Consider the following 8,823-nt stretch of genomic DNA (forward strand, 5'->3'; position numbering starts at 1 on the left):
TGTGGGAAGGGATTCACTCAATCGTCCAACCTAATAGTGCACCAGCGAGTTCACATCAGGGAGAAGCCATTCACCTGCTCAGACTGCAGGAAGGGATTCACTAGGTCATCTGACCTACTGGTGCACCAACGAGTTCACACTGGGGAGAGGCCATTCACCTGCTCAGACTGCAGGAAGGGCTTTACTCGGTCACCCGACCTACTGGTACACCAGCGAGTTCACACTGCAGAGAGGCCATTCACCTGCTCAGACTGTGGGAAGGGATTCACTCGGTCACCCGACCTACTGGCACACCAGAGAGTTCACACTGGAGAGAGGCCGTTCAGCTGCTCAGACTGTGGGAAAGGGTTAAGTCGGTCACCCGACCTACTGGTACACCAGCGAGTTCACACTGGGGAGAGGCCGTTCACCTGCTCAGACTGTGGGAGGGGGTTCACTCAGTCCTCCACTTTACAGAGACACCAGTCTGTTCACACAGGGGAGAGGCCGTTCAGCTGCTCAGTCTGTGGGAAGAGATTCGCTCGGTCATCCAACCTAGAGAGTCATCAGCGAGTTCACACTGGGGAGAAGCCGTTCACCTGCTCAGAATGTGGGAAGGGATTCACTCATTCATTCACCCTACACAGACATCAGCGAGTTCACACTGGGGAGAAGCTGTTCACGTGCTCAGAATGTGGGAAGGGCTTCACTCGGTCATCCAATCTACAGAGTCATCAGCGAGTTCACACTGGAGAGAAGCCATTCACCTGCTCAGACTGTGGGAAGAGATTCACTTGGTCATCCCAACTGCTGGCACACCAGTCAGTTCATACGGGAGAGGCTGTTCCCCTGCTATGAATGTGGGAAAGCATTTCTGCAATCATCCTGCCTACAGAGACACCAGCGAGTTCACACTGGGTAGAGGCCATACACCTGCTCAGAGATTGGGAAGAGATTCTCTCAGCCATCTCCATCAAATGTGCATCATTGAGTTCACACTGGGGAGAGGCCGTTCACCTGCTGTGAATGTGAGAAGGGATTCACTCAGTAATCTAACCTTGTAACACGCTACCGGGTTCACACTGGGGAGAAAGTTTCAATAAGCTTCATGCTGGATATTTGTCCATCATTGTTTCTCAATGCAATTTTGAGAGTGACTGTCGGTGCTGAACTTGGTGGGGGGGGGGGGTGTGACGTCACCTGTGGGGGAGCGCTCGTATTTAAAAGCACCTCAATGGACATTTCTTATGATTTCAGCTGGACAACAACATTAATCACGGGTTTCATCACTGAATCCAGTGTTGTGAGATGTAAAGTCCCCTGTTATGTGTCCGGCTGTGCCGTGTTGTTGGTGGAGTGGGCAGCGTGGTGTTTGTCTCGATTCGGGTCACAACACCAGAATTGCCAGCGGGGTCCACACACAGTGTATTAGTGACCAGAAAACCTCCCGTCCCTGCAGTCTTTGTCTCCTGGTAAACTCAACACCCTGACAATGTGGACCATAGATACCCCTTCCTCTCAGAGTCAGGGGATCATTCAGACAGTGATCAGAGAGAGGAATTATATTCATTGATCATTAAAGTTCGCCCAGATTTGATGTTATTGTTCCCGTTTGCGGGAGGGGTGGGTTTTGGGGGGTTGATGATCGGGATGCCGTTCTTTTTTATACGGGGGTGGGGTGGGAGTCCGATTTTTTTCGCTCTGAAAGCCTTTTTCTTTCTTTGTTTCGTGACTCTCTGGAGGAGAAAAAAAACTCAGTGTTGTTTATGGATACCTGCTTTGATAATGAATTAACCTTTGAACTATCCGTCCCGAGCGGGACTTCCCGTGTCCAAACATTTTCATTCCCATTTCCATTCCGACGTGTCAACCCATCGTCTCCTCTTGTGCCAAGATGTGGCCACCCTCAGGGTCCAGGATCAGCACCTTATATTCCGTCTGGGTTCGTTTTCTCTTTCTTCTCTCTCTCTCTCTCTCTCTCTCTCCCCCCCCACCCCCCCCCCCCCCCCCGACTTTTCAGCTCAGTGCTTCAACTAATAAAGACAACCACGCCATTTGCCTTCTTAACCACCCGATCAATCTCTGCAGTCTCTTTCAGGGAGCATTGAACTTGGAGTCTAAGATCCCTCTGATCTATCAACACTGTTCAGGGTTTTGCATTTAACAGTGTACTGTCCAATACATTCGACCTACCAAGCTGCCAAGATGGTCATCACTAATCAAAACTCACTGAGATTTCTCAGGTCCTCTTGAATTTATTGCCAAGTGCACAAGTACGGGAAGGTACAAGTACGGGAAGGTACAGGTACAGACAAACACTGACTTGTGGCAGCATCACAGGCAAGTACATTCAGATAACACACGGAACACAAATTATACGATTCTCTGTCAGTCACAATCTATAAATACGTTTTATGTCATTAAAAGTATATAAAATACATTGTGTCGTGATCAATATTAAAATGTGCATTTTGTGTCAATAACAGACTTGGAAATGTTGAATTTTGGTCCCTGTCTCCATTCCTCCTGTAATCCACAACCAGCTCCTTTGGTTTTGTGACAATGAGGGAGAGGTTGTTTTCTGGACACCACTGTGTCGGGGTGATGACTTCTTCTCTGTAGGCTGCCTCGTTATTATTTGCGATTAGGCCAATCAATGTAGTGTCGTAAGCAAATTTAATTAGCAGATTGGAGCTGTGGGTGGCGACACAAGTCATGGGAATACAGAGAGTAAAGGAGGGGGCCAAGGAGACAACCCTGCCCGTATGAGTGCTGAGGGTCAGAGAGACAGAGGTGAGGGAGCCCACTCTTTCCACCTGCCGGCGATCTGACAGGAAGTCCAGGATCCAGCTACACAAGGCAGGGTGAAGGCCGAGGTCTCTGAGCTCCTTGTTGATACCTCACGCCTTCGTATGGCTACTGCTCTGCCCATGACTGCAAGGAACTGCAGAGAACTTTGGAGAGCAGAGAACATCAGAGAAACAAACCTCCCCTCCATGGACTCTTCCTACACTTCCCCTGCCTTGGAAAAGCCAGTCATATACTCAAAGATCCTCACAACCCGGACATTCTTGCTGCAAACCTGCTCCCCCATCGGGGAAGAGATACAAAAGCCTTAAAGCGCATACAACCAGGCTCAAGGACGGCTTCCTGTCTGCGGTTATAAGCCAAATGAATGGTCTCCAGTCCAATAAAATGGACTTGATCTCACAATGTAATTCGAGATGACCCTGCACCATATGTCTATCTGCACTGCACTTTCTCTGCAGCCATAATGCTTTGTTACAGTTATTATTTTGTCGTATATCAGATCAATGTACTGCCGTAATGTATAGATCTGTGTGGATGGTACGTCAGGCAAGATTTTCACTGTAGCTCAGTACATGATAATGATAAACAAATTCACCATTTTAATTGTGTGTAAATATTAGACAGACCGAGCTTCTGCTTTGGAATCACAGAAGGAAACTTAACTGAACTATTGTTATTTCTGAGGAATGCAGATAAATAGAAAAGGCTTCAATCTCGCATTACGATCTGCGGTAACAACTATGAATTGCAATAATGTACATATTAAATTGTTAAAGTATATAAATGTTGCAAAACTAGAAATAAAAGATGTAATAAACTCTTTTAATTGTGTGGAAATTCTGGAGCAGAACTTAACTAAACTGTACACATTTATGAGAAGCTCAGAAAAATAGAAATGTCTAAATTCTCAAATGCATGGCTTTGTGTTAAATGTTTAACCATCACGGTGACTGAAGGCAGCCGCAGGTTCATGAGGGACTGTTACTGTCAGATTCTGCAGTTCTTGCGGCTGCTTATCGCACCCAGGACTGAACCCTTGTCACTGAGCATTGGGGGAGTCCGTTCTGCAGTCTAGTCCTTAAACTAGACTGATGTTTAATATTGTGGATCTGTGAAAGATAAATCAGTTCTGTATCAAATCCCGTGTCTCAAATACTTACTGTCTCTACCACACTCACAATGCACACTAGAGAGGCCACTCGGCCCATCTGGTCCCTGCCCATGTTTCTGTTCCATATCAGTATATCAAAATCTATCCCTGCCGTTCCCCTCTCACTCTCCTTGTGATAACAGGTTGTAACTAGTCACCACTCCTTGGGATAGGAGATTTTCCTTGAATTTCATAGAATCATAGAAATCTACAGCTCATTACAGACCCTTTGGCCCACAGCGTTGTGCCGACCACGTAACTTACTTTAGAAACTGCCTAGAGTTACCCTACCACATAGCCCTCTATTTTCCCGAGCTCCATGTACCTATCTACAAGTCTCTTAAAAGACCCGATTGTATCCACCTCTACCACCGTCGATGGCAGTGCATTCCACACACACACCAAACACTTTGTTTATAAAACTTAGCTCTTCCACCTTCTCTGCACCTACTTCTAGGCAGCTTAAACCTGTGCCCCCTCGTGTTAGCCGTTTCAGCCCTGGAAAAAAAGCCTCTGGCTATCCACACGACTAATGCCTCTCATCATCCTATACACCTGCATGAATTTCCTGCATGCTTCTCTCCAGGCTGAATAACGCGATGAGCTCACTGTGGTTTTGACGTTCTTCAGGGCTCTGGACTAAGGTGGTTAAGCTCCTTCTTCCCTGCTCTTTTCAAAGTTTTCTGTCATTTTCACTCATTTCAAAGGTCTGTGCCTCAGACAGCTGGGTTGTTGCAATGCGCCTCTAAAGTCTGACAGCAGACTAGCAAGTGAATCTTCGATGGTGCAGAGTCAGAAACCAAAGAGTTACCACCCTGAATCAGGGCTTTGGGGCGCCAGAAAGGAAATGGGGCCTAGAATTTACAAGGAGGAGAAGGGAGAGGAATCAAACCACCAGGATGTGGCCACAAATGAAAGATCAGAAACATTTTGAAATTGTTCGATTGAAAAAAAAGGTGGTTAACCTGTGCAAAATACTGTAGGAAATCAACAGATCGGGCCGCAAATGTGGAGAGGAATAAATAGACAACGTTCAGGCCGAGCCCCTTCAGTCTGCCTAGACTGTGTACTCCTCTGCTTAGTTACTGCCTGAACTGCAGAGTTCCTCCAGCATTTTATGTGCATGTGTCTACAGTTCCAGCAGCAGCAGAATCTCTTGTGTTTCATATCTGCATTTGTAAGAAGATTCTACTTCGGCATTAAACACGCGGAAAGTTTGCTGATATTAAGTGCATTGTTTATGAAAGCTGCTTTCTCCATTAAAAGAGCTGCTGAATTCCGCACCCCCCAAAAAAAACTGAGGTATGAACATGGAACCGGTGTTTGCAGAAATGTTTAATGGCACCGTGATTACCCAGAAAGCTCTGCGTAGGAATTGTCGCTGTCGCTGAAGCGCCGATCGAATGCGCATGCGTCAGGGTTGCGGTTGTCCCGAATATCGCTCATGCGCGCAGTACATAAAGGCCTCGGAAAATCAGCTCCAGGTAAGAGATATTCCCCGGTTGCCGGATTCGGAACAATTGCTGTGAGCTCCGAATACCGTGGCCCGCAATCCCGGGACAGTCGTGCTCTCTTCCCTCTCTCTCAGCCCCACGATCCGTACACGGGCCCCGGGCAGCTTCCGGCTGATGAGGGAATGGGAGCCGATGGATCTCTCAGACAGAGCTGAGCTCCAGCTGTCTAAATGCAAGGATTAGGAACTCGGAGAAAGGGAACAAAATCTTTTACATCAGCTGTTGAGAAATTCACCTTTGTTCTGCCTCCCATCACAAATAAGATAAAATCTACAGATATTGAAAATCCAAGCAACACACACAAAATGCTGGAGGAATTCAGCATTTGTACTGTTTTCCATAATGCTGTCTGGCCTGCTGAGTTCCTCCATCATTTTGTGTGTGTTGGTTATTCTACCTCCTCTTGTTCTGAACCTTTCTACCCGTGGGGACATGTTTTGACCCATTCTCTCTGAGGACACAATGATATCAAGCACCTTTGCCCTTGGCAACAAGTGCCAGACTCCAATGAGACAGACTACTGCCCTTCCCTTCATATTCACTGGCCGCCAGTCACCTGGGGGAGGGTTCAGGGGAAATATTTATGTACAATACAGAAACTGGTGTTACCTGTGTGTATTGTGATGATGCAAACGTTGCTGGAGAACTTGCAAGTGGGAGGAAGTGGAGTGATATTTGGAAATCTGACTTTTTAAAGTGTCATTTAGCAAGCAAATCAGATATGGACGGTGTGCAAAAGCTGGTGTGAGAAAATCCTTCATAACCCTCTACAGGCCTGCAACACAGATTGTGTGAGAGTGCAGATTAACTTGATGAAACCCAGAGGATATCAAAGTTCTTATTAATAGTGATTTGCTAGCTGTTAAAATAAATCCCTCTCTATTTAAAGTTCAGTGTGCACATGTTGTTGTCACTGGGTAAAAATTGCACAGCACAAGATTTTTTGGCACACTGGTCATTACAAATTAGGGAGGACATTGGTGGGAAGGTGGGAAGACCTCCAGTGTCCCTGATGCCCTCACCTGCAAGATGTGCATCCAGCTGCAGCTCCGACATACCCACCCCACAGAATCCACAGCCTCCCGTAACTTCCTGTCGTCTATCACGCAGGTCTTAGACGACGGCAAGCAGGAAAGTCTGGATCGGCCACTGACCCTGGACGAGCTGACAGGCTCCATCCGTTCCTTTGGGTCGGGTAAGACTCCCAGAAGTGACAGCTCACCGGCTGAGTTGTACTCGGCTCTGTGGAACTGGATGGGCCCAGACCTGCTGGAAGTGTACAATGCTATGCTTCTGGCCGGCAGTATGTCTGAGTCCATGAGGAAGGGCATCATCACCCTCATCTACAAGCAGAACGGGGAAAGGGAGGACATTAGGAATTGGAGACCCATCTCTCTCCTGAATGTGGGCTACAAGATCCTGTCCAAGGCTATCGCCAACAGGGTCGAGTCTGCTCTAGGACAGGTGATTCACCCGGACCAAACCTGTGCTGTACCGGGCAGGAAAATCTCAGACAACCTCGCACTGCTGAGGGACACCATCGCCTATGTGCAGGACAGGGGGGTGGACACCTGCCTGGTCAACTTGGACTAGGAGAAAGCTTTCGACAGGATATCACACACATACATGGCGGACGTGCTTTCCAAAATGGGATTTGGGGAGGGAATCCGGAATTGGATTAGACTGCTCTACACAGACATCCGTAGTGCAGTCCAGGTCAACGGGTGGGAAACAAACAGCTTCCCCATCAGGTCGGGAGTCAGGCAGGGCTGTCCCCTCTCCCCTGTCTTGTTTGTCTGCTGCATAGAACCCTTTGCGGAAGCCATCAGGAGGGATGAGGGCAAAGGGGGGGTGACGCTGCCAGGCAGTGGAGGGACCCAAGTGAGAAACTCCCTGTGCATGGACGATGTCACCGTCTTCTGCTCTGATCCGAGGTCAGTTCACAGGTTGATTGGCACCTGCGAACAGTTCGAGCTAGCGTCGGGGGCCAGGGTCAACCGCACGAAGAGCGAAGCCATGCTCTTCGGCAACTGGCCCGACCGATCCAGCGTCCCCTTCACCATCAGGTCTGACCACGTGAAGGTGTTGGGGATCTGGTTCGGAGGGGCTGAGGCGTGCAACAAGAACTGGCAGGAGCGGACTGCCAAGGTGAAACAGAAACTGGGACAGTGGGGAGGGCGCTCCCTGTCAATAACGGGCAAGAACCGGGTCATCAGGTGTGAGGTGCTCTCAGGGCTGCTGCACTTGGCGCAGGTGTGGCCCGTCCCCCGCTCCAACAGCTCGGAAATCACCCGAGCTGTCTTCAGATTCGTCTGGGGATCCAAGATGGAGCGGGTGAGATGGACTGTCATGCACAAGTCCCTGGACAATGGGGGCAAGAACGTCCCCAATGTCGCCCTCACCCTAATGGCCAGCTTCGTATGTGGCTGCATCAGGTTGTGTGTAGAACCCAGGTATGTGGGCACCAAGTACCACTATGTGCCCAGGCTCTACCTGTCGCCCTGGCTACGAAGGATGGGTCTGGCCCCACTCCCGCGCAACGCCCCAGTCAGCTGGTCGTTGCCGGCATACCTGTCGTACGTAGCAGAGTTCTTCCAGGAGAATGCCTTTGACCACGGGGCCATCAGGCAGTGGTCGGCACGTAATGTCCTGCAGGCACTGCAGGAGAAGGACGTGATGGACGCAGTGGTGTGGTTCCCTAAGCAGACCGTCCAGTTCATCTGGCAAAATGCCTCATCACCAGATCTCACCAACAGGCATCAAGACACTGTCATGGTTCCGTTTGGCTGTTCCCCTTCAACGCTCGTTTCTCCCTGATTATGACCTAAATTCGGTCATTGGATTTCTAATTGCTGCTTGTTTACTTAATTATAGTAAACATAGTTTTCACCAGAGACTGTGAAATAAGTACGATAGTGTCACTATCACAGGCTGCCAGTTTGTTGGTCTGTTCTCGTGTGATACTTCGTTCTCTTCTCTGATTAGACCCGTTAGTTCTAAGCTTAGTTTCAAGTTCAGTTCTAGTTTCAAGATAGTCCCTGCAAATCCTGCCTCATTGTTAAGATTCCTCCGGTTTGCTGTTCTACGTTCACGTCTACGCCAGCATCCGCATCTCAGTTGGCATGCCGGTGTCCTACACTTGATTTCTCCTCAGTCGCCCCGTGCAACAAGATCACCTAGGAAAAGAATTGCTACTTTTGATCAAACAGAGAATGGGCTGAGAGATAATGGTGGAATTGTGGCATTTGATTAATATCTTTACAGTTAAATAGATTGTACCGAATGTCAAAGATATGAGGCGGTCAAGTTATCGACTGGGAGAGATCAGGGTCTTCATGCCGAATGGCCCATGTGAGTGTGGGGAAGCAT

This window comes from Mobula birostris, chromosome 13 (assembly GCF_030028105.1).
Source record: "Mobula birostris isolate sMobBir1 chromosome 13, sMobBir1.hap1, whole genome shotgun sequence".
Taxonomy (NCBI): Eukaryota; Metazoa; Chordata; class Chondrichthyes; order Myliobatiformes; family Myliobatidae; genus Mobula; species Mobula birostris.